This window comes from Papaver somniferum, unplaced genomic scaffold (assembly GCF_003573695.1).
Source record: "Papaver somniferum cultivar HN1 unplaced genomic scaffold, ASM357369v1 unplaced-scaffold_18, whole genome shotgun sequence".
NCBI lineage: Eukaryota > Viridiplantae > Streptophyta > Magnoliopsida > Ranunculales > Papaveraceae > Papaver > Papaver somniferum.
Genome location: NW_020627707.1, coordinates 1,567,597 through 1,575,831, shown reverse-complemented (window position 1 = coordinate 1,575,831; position 8,235 = coordinate 1,567,597).

Below are 8,235 nucleotides of genomic sequence, written 5' to 3'. Positions count from 1 at the left end.
TCCAAGGTACAGTTGTGCTCCTTAAGTTTCTGATCCCAGCAGGATACTAGCACTTGATTCCCTTAGATGATCTCACCCACAACTAAGAGTTGCTACGACCCAAAGTCGAAGACTTTAATAAACAAATCTGTATCACACAGAAAAGTCTACGGTAATAGATAAATCTGTTTCCCATAGAAATACCTACGAGTTTTTGTTCCGTCTTTTGATAAATCAAGGTGAACAGGAGCCAACTGATAACCCGGACTTATATTCCCGAAGAACAGCCTAGAATTATCAATCACCTCACAATAATATTAATCGACTAGCGAAAGAAGATATTGCGGAATCACAAACGATGATATGAAGGTGTTTGTGACTTCTTTTATATCTTGCCAATCGGAGAAATCAATCTCAATCCAATCTTACGGTTGTACTCAAACAGGATAGAAACAGCAAGATCAGATCACGCAGCTACAAAAAAATAGTTGGGTCTGGCTTCACAATCTCAATAAAGTCTTCAAGTCGTTAACCTACAGGGTCTCGAGAAGAAACCTAAGGTTAAAGGAGAATCGACTCTAGCTAATACAACTAGTATCACACAGAAGGTGTGGGGATTAGGTTTCCCAGTTGCTAGAGTTCTCCTTTATATAGTCTGTCAAATCAGGGTTTGCAATCAATGTTAGCTTAGTAATAACAAAGCATTCAATATTCGTCGTTAGATGAAAACCTGATTAGATTCAAGCTAATATCTTTCAACAGTTAGATCGAAACTTAGCTTGTTACACAAATGAAATGCACGTTTATTTAGGTTTGTGTAACCGTACCCAAACATGTACACTTAGTTGGTTCAACAGTAGTTAACCAAATGGTTAGCCATATGAGCGCTTTCATATCAACCATATTCTTCTTTTCCACAACTAGTTCAAATGATTCAAATGAACTAGTTAGAGAGTTGTTCAATTGCTTAGAAATTATAAAAGTATACAAGATGATCGTTGTCGTAGGAGTCAAAAATAATTACACTTTCTTACTACTCAAAATATATAATGAAGCAAGGGCAAGAAATGATCGTTCCCAGAGAGAGGACTAAGGTTGTCAATATGTTTTGGTTTCTTAAAGGTGACAAGGGGGTATTTTATGATTTATGTAAAATAAACTACAATAAAAGCAAATAAATAAAAGTAAACAAATCAACTCAAGGATATGTGAAAGTATTGGTCAAGGATTTCTTTTTCAGTCACTAACATGTTATTGTCTTAATAACTAGAATTGAAATTTAATCTCTCATTATCAAAAGCCTTAAGATACCTAGTCGAAAGAATATCCTGCAATTTCCTGATTTCATCGCACATACATGTAAAACGATTCAGATATGAATTCTACTAAACTAATAACCTAACGCCTTGCGCTAATCAAGTTCAATTCCCATGGAGCATTAAGATTCATGAAATTAGGCTAATCATTGCAATTGAAATACATTGCGCAAACAATTCGAACAAAGTTCATGGTTCACATACGATTAAAAGGATGTATCGATACAAGCTATAATCATATTTATGCTACTTGTGTTCAAGGATTATCGCTCGAGATTAACCCTAAACTAGCAATAGATGTGATTACAAGTTCTACCAAATTACAACTTGACAAAACAAACAATCAAATCATGTTATAATACATCAATCATATAACTATAATTCCAGAGAATCATGATCGATAAAGATGAGACAAAACTAATTCATTAAACCCAAAATCACGTTATGTGAAATCCAACTACATCTTTAACCAATAATAAAACTCTAGCTCATGTTCATGGAGTTCATAACAAGAAGAAAAACAAAAGCTCTCATGTTTCTAAACCCTAGAACAAAAGTAGAAGAAGATATTCCCTCTGATTGATTATCCTAATACCTTTTTATAGGTTACATTGCTTGGCCTTGACGTATTTAGTTTGGTTTAGGAACCCGACCCAAAAATATGACCTAACGACTCCAAACGTGCCCTTGGGTCTTCCAAAGTGTAAATACACGTTTCCTACTACCTAAGTTTGCGAACCCAGTCCGCAAACTTCAAATTCCAGCAGAAATTTTCGGAATTAAGTCTGCGAACCCGGTATGCGAACCCAGTTCGCGGACTTCACTATCTTCGGTATTTGATAAAAATTGTTCTGGTCACAACTTCTTCATCCGAACTCGGAATGACCTCATTCTTTTTGAATTCTTTTTATCTTTCAATTCGCTTCAAAATGATGATGAGAAATACTTAATTTGAATGAGTTAAGATTGGTATTTGGCATGTGTCTTGATTATGAGCGTTTTGCTCCTTTTCGTCGCACTTCTTCCACTTCTCTTGGACTTGGGCACTTGGATACTTGGAATACTTCTATTTTAGATATTTTAAGCACTTTTTAGCTATTTTTTGATGATTCACCTAATTGAGACAAGTAAGAGAAAACCAAAGTAATAATATGAAAATATGCAAGAATAAAAGCTAAAGCAAGTATGGAATGGATACTAAAATCATATGAATTATGCACTTATCAAATTCCCCCACACTTAGCTTTTTCTAGTCCTCGAGAAAACTAAATAAAACTAATCCTAAATAAAACAACTCCATGTCGTGAGGATACGGTTATTCTTAGCATGAATAATAGGCCTTTAAACCCCTAGGTGTCCCTAGTGGGTGAGTTATAGTCTCGTGAGGGCTTACAAGAGGTATACCCACAAAACCTACTCCAATTTATCTCCTTGGAGGAACCACTAAGGATAGACATAAAGCAAAGAGACAAATAATTAGCTTGCATATGTTTTTTATCTACAAACATCCCACATACATTCTAATCATCATACATAAGCAATTACTTACATGTGACATTCAACCTGATTGCAAAACTCTACTAAGATAGTCATCGTACTTGTTGCAACGTTTATCACAACATTCGCATACTGAAATCACATGGATAGATAAGAAAATGGAAATGGAAAAGTGAAGTGTGCAAATGTTGACTTAAGTGAAAGATGTTACCCACAATACTTGTATGAATGTCGTCAAAGGATATATATTTATAGCGCAGTAGTTGAGAGAAGCACTCATTTAACTCGACCACATGATTAGATACTCTAAGTGCATGTTCCTTGCCAACAAGTATGTGATAGTTTCCTTGGATCCTGCACTCCATGCTTGCTTAGGCGACGGAGACAGGGACAACGTTTCACACATACTGCTATCAAAGTGTCAAGAACCTCATCAATAGTATCTTTGACTTGCTATATAATGATGATATGTTTTTGTTTTCATCGACTATGATTATCCGCGATTCCGGGCCTATCATTTATTAGTGTCGATAAATGAAGAGGAGCTTTATTTATATATAACTTTCTTTTCTTTTCTTTTTTCTAATTTTTTTTTTCGGCTCACTCTTTACTCTTTACGAGTGTAAGACAATTGTATTGTAGGGCTTTTATATAAACTCAACCAATGATTACCTTGCTACAACATTCATGGCAGTATCAGGATCCCACCAAATCACTTTAGAGAAACATATAACTGCAAAAATAAAAAGAAAGTGATTCAGTAATGATTAACTGCGAGGATGACTCTTTCAAACGAATACCATATCTTATTTTCACATTCAATTGTGAACGTATATATTTAAGGATTGAAATAAATGGAACTTAATATATATCTGTAAGAACTGTTTCAACCTTAAAAGGTTTAGAGTGTCATCCTAATTAGCTCATAATTAACTCCAAAAGATGAAGTCTCAAGAATACAATAAATCAAAGAGTATTATTATTTATTTTATATGAAAACCAAACATGATTAATTACTTCCGCACACGTAAACACAACATTGTCCTCAATGTTCAAAACCGAAAATTCTGATTTCTGACATAACAGCCCTGAAAAACTCAAAACTTTTACCAATGCGTAGAGAACTAGGAAAAATATCCTAAACAAAAGTTGTTCACCTACTTCTTTTATATAACGTGTCAAAAGGGAAAAAAGTTTCGATAAATGGTCTGACTTTTATGGCCTCCGTACTGACTGACATGCAATCTGAAAAAGTTCTAGAAAAATACCGAAACTCAAATGTCCAGGCCTATCGCTCCAACTTAACAGACTCCGAATTCAGATTTTCTTTTTGTAAAAGAAAGGTATGTATGTCCTATTTAAAAGTTGGGGTCAACCACTAAAATCGGACTTCGTATGAAGTTTCGAGAGCTATTTTCGTAACAAGTGTGCAGTCAGAATTTTCTGACGAGAATTCATCAAAACTTTCATTATAGATATAGGACTTGTAAAATCTAAGATGGAAATGCAATATATGATATGAAAACTAATAAAACTAAAAACAAAAGCGATATAGATACAAAACCGATGGTTTCCTCCCATGAAGCGCTTGGTTTAACGTCTTCAAATCCCGACGTTATTGTTATCGTCCGTACACCAACAATCTGAAAATTTGGTAATCCTTCCAAATAACAATCTGCAATTCAAATAACAGCTTCACAAAATCATTAGCACAAAATATAAATATAGAAGCTATCACTTTATTGAAGTTTCCCCCACAGTTAGTCATTTCTACACTCGGAAGTGGATAGAGAACATAGAATTCGGGAACTTCAATGGTTTCTTCTTTGCAAACTTGCATAGTATGAGAATCAAGTATCTCTAAAGGAGGAAATCGAGAAACAAAGTCACTCAACAATATTCTCGAAGCACATACATTCAAACCAATAAGAGGTAAAGGAGAGGAATCAATATGCAAAGGGTCAGACAAACCTATCATAATCTCTTGTATTACGGAATCCTCTTCATCCTTGAAAAACTCAAGTGAATTACTTACCTCTTGTATGTCATGGTCCTCTATCAAACTTTGCAACCATTCTTCGTCTGTTTCTTCCTTAACCAAAGTCTCGACATTAACATCATCATTACAATCATATGCAAGCTCAATTGGGTCTTCCACAATATCGGTCTTAACGGTCACATTCTCAACATATTCCTCCTTGTTGTAAGGCACATACTCCACTGGGGGTCCAAATTTCACTATAAGGAACTTTTTTAGAACACTCAAAAATGCATCATCCTCAAGCTCCACCCTTTTAATAGGTTCTTGATCATTATTAAGATTAATGCTTGAGTAATATACACAAGTGTCATCATATTCCTCTTCATCTTCATCTTGATCCCAAAAAGATTCCATTGTGCACTCCTCTTTGTTGTCACCATGAGTTGGTTCAAGCAATGTATCATAATCACCGTCACTTTCATAGTTAACATAAGATTGGTCTTCGCTGAATTTAGTGTTGATAATCTCAAACTCATCCTTTTGAATAGGTGAATGATCATTATTAAGATCAAGAGTTGAGTTAGCTACACAATTATCAACGAAAGTGCTCAAGGATTGGCCTTTTTTAATATTAGCATCAATCAAATATTCATCACAAACCATATGCGCATTAGAATTATCCGTATCTTACTTACATTGATCAATGCCTCTTCGCAAGATAGCCATACCTTCACGAAGTTTTCGGAGTTGCTCTTCAGTAATCTCTTTAGCTTTTTGAAACTCTTGTTGTACAAAGTTGGAAAATTTGTCCAAAAAGTTAGAGACTTGATGTTCACGAGCATAAGAATCCTCTCATCCCTTTGGTTGTTCACACACATACCCCTGCAATTGGTAGTTGTCATATTGTTGAGGTTGTTGAAAACCGTATCCATTCATGTAGTATGCTCCTTCCATGAGAAACAAGTACCTGAAATAAGATTCCCAAACCAAGGTTAAATATCAGAAAATAAAAATAAAACTAAAAACAAAAAAAAAGAAACCAAAAACAAATGACAATCGCTGCCTCCCCGGCAACGGCGCAAAAATTTGATCGTTGTCGTAGGCGTCAAAAATAATTACACTTTCTTACTACTCAAAATATATACTGAAGTAAGGGCAAGAAAGGATCGTTCCCACAGAGAGGACTAAGGTTGTCAATATGTTTTGGTTTCTTAAAGGTGACAAGGGGGTATTTTCTGATTTATGTAAAATAAACTACAATAAAAGCAAATAAATAAAAGTAAACAAATCAACTCAAGGATATGTGAAAGTATTGGTCAAGGATTTCGTTTTCAGTCACTAACGTGTTCTTGTCTTAATAACTAGAATTGAAATTTAATCTCTCATTATCAAAATCCCTAAGATACCTAGTCGAAAGAATATCCCGCAATTTCCTGATTTCAGCACACATACATGTAAAACGATGCAGATATGAATTCTACCAAAAGAATAACCTAACGCCTTGCGCTAATCAAGTTCAATTCCCATGGAGCATTAAGATTCATGAAATTAGGCTAATCATTGCAATTGAAATACATTGCGCAAACAATTCGAACAAAGGTCATGGTTCACATACGATTACAAGGATGTATCACTACAAGCTATAACCATATTTATGCTACTTGTGTTCAAGGATTATCACTCGATGATTAACCCTAAACTAGCAATAGATGTGATTACAAGTTCTACCAATTTGCAACTTGACAAAACAAACAATAAAATCATGTTATAATACATCAATCATATAACAATAATTCCATAGAATCATGATCGATAAATATGAGACAAAACTAATTCATTAAACCCAAAATTATGTTATGTGAAATTCAACTACATCTTTAACCAATAATAAAACTCTAGCTCATATTCATGGAGTTCATAACAAGAAGAAAAAGAAAAGCTCTCATGTTTCTAAACCCTAGAACAAAAGTAGAAGAAGAGATTCCCCCCGATTATCCTAATACCTTTGTATAGCTTACATTGCTTGGCCTTCACGTATTTAGTTTGGTTTAGGAACCCGACCCAAAAATATGACCTAACGACTCCAAACGTGCCCTTAGGCCTTCCAAAGTGAAAATACACGTTTCCTACTACCTAAGTTTGCGAACCCATTCCGCAAACTTCAAATTCCAGCAGAAATTTTCGGAAATTAGTCTGCGAACCCAGTTCGCTGACTTCACTGTCTTCGATATTTGATAAAAACTGATTTGGTCACAACTTCTTCATCCGAACTCATAATGACCTCATTATTTTTGAATTATTTTTATCTTTAAATTCTCTTCAAAATAATGATGAGAAATCCTTAGTTTGAATGAGTTAAGATCGGTCTTTGGCCTGTGTCTTGATTATGAGCGTTTTGCTCCTTTTCGTCGCACTTCTTCTACTTCTCTTGGACTTGGGCACTTGTATACTTGAAATACTTCTCTTTTAGATATTTTAGCTCCTTTTTTGATGATTCACCTAATTGAGACAAATAAGAGAAAACCAAAGTAATAATACGAAAATATGCAAGAATAATAGCTAAAGCAAGTATGGAATGGATACTAAAATCATATGAAATATGCACTTATCACAAGACACAATCAAAGCAAAAACGATTTGATTCACTCGAATCAATTCATGAACTTTATAGCCACGGTTTTCTAGTATGCATTCCTTCGTTTATATAAGTTTAAGTTCACGAATAACCGTTTTTAGAAAATAACCAACTTAAGTTCGCATGCTGGTACGCGGACTTAAGTACCCGGAATAAATTTGTTTTCAGTTCACAAACTCCAGCAGAAATTCACGGGACGTGAACTTCCGACAGTGCGCGTACTGGTACGCGGACTTTAGTTCCGATTTTCTTGAGAAGCAAAGTATGCATACTTTGGTTCAAGGAATAAGGACTTACACATGTATGTGTTACCACACAATGTTTATATCCTTCCAAGGTTATATATTCTAAACTCTCATTTCAACCATTAAAACATTCTTAGAGGACGTTATATAGCTGTTGTTCACAAGCTATTTTTCGTCAAAGCTATTTTCAAATAATTGAAACTAATATGACTTTCGTCACTAGTAAAGATTAACTTAGCTAAAGCGAAAGCTTACCAACACATATTTCGAGAAATAGATAAGCGAGATAAACTCGGCTCGAAATAGCAAATGTGTATGATCAAAGTCTATATAGCAATACGACTTTTGTGTCAAGATAAGAGATAAAGTACATAGACTTTTGAGTGATAGATAAGTTCAAGTCTCCATATACCTTTTAGTCGATGAAAGTTCCACCAGTTCCTTGAGCAGTTCTTCGTCTTTGTATGATGATCGCCATGGAGTCTTGAGCTCAACCAAACTTTCTATCCTAGTCCGAGACTTAGCTATAAGTAGACTAGAAATCAAGACTTATAGTTTTGATCACTAACATTGAAAAACATG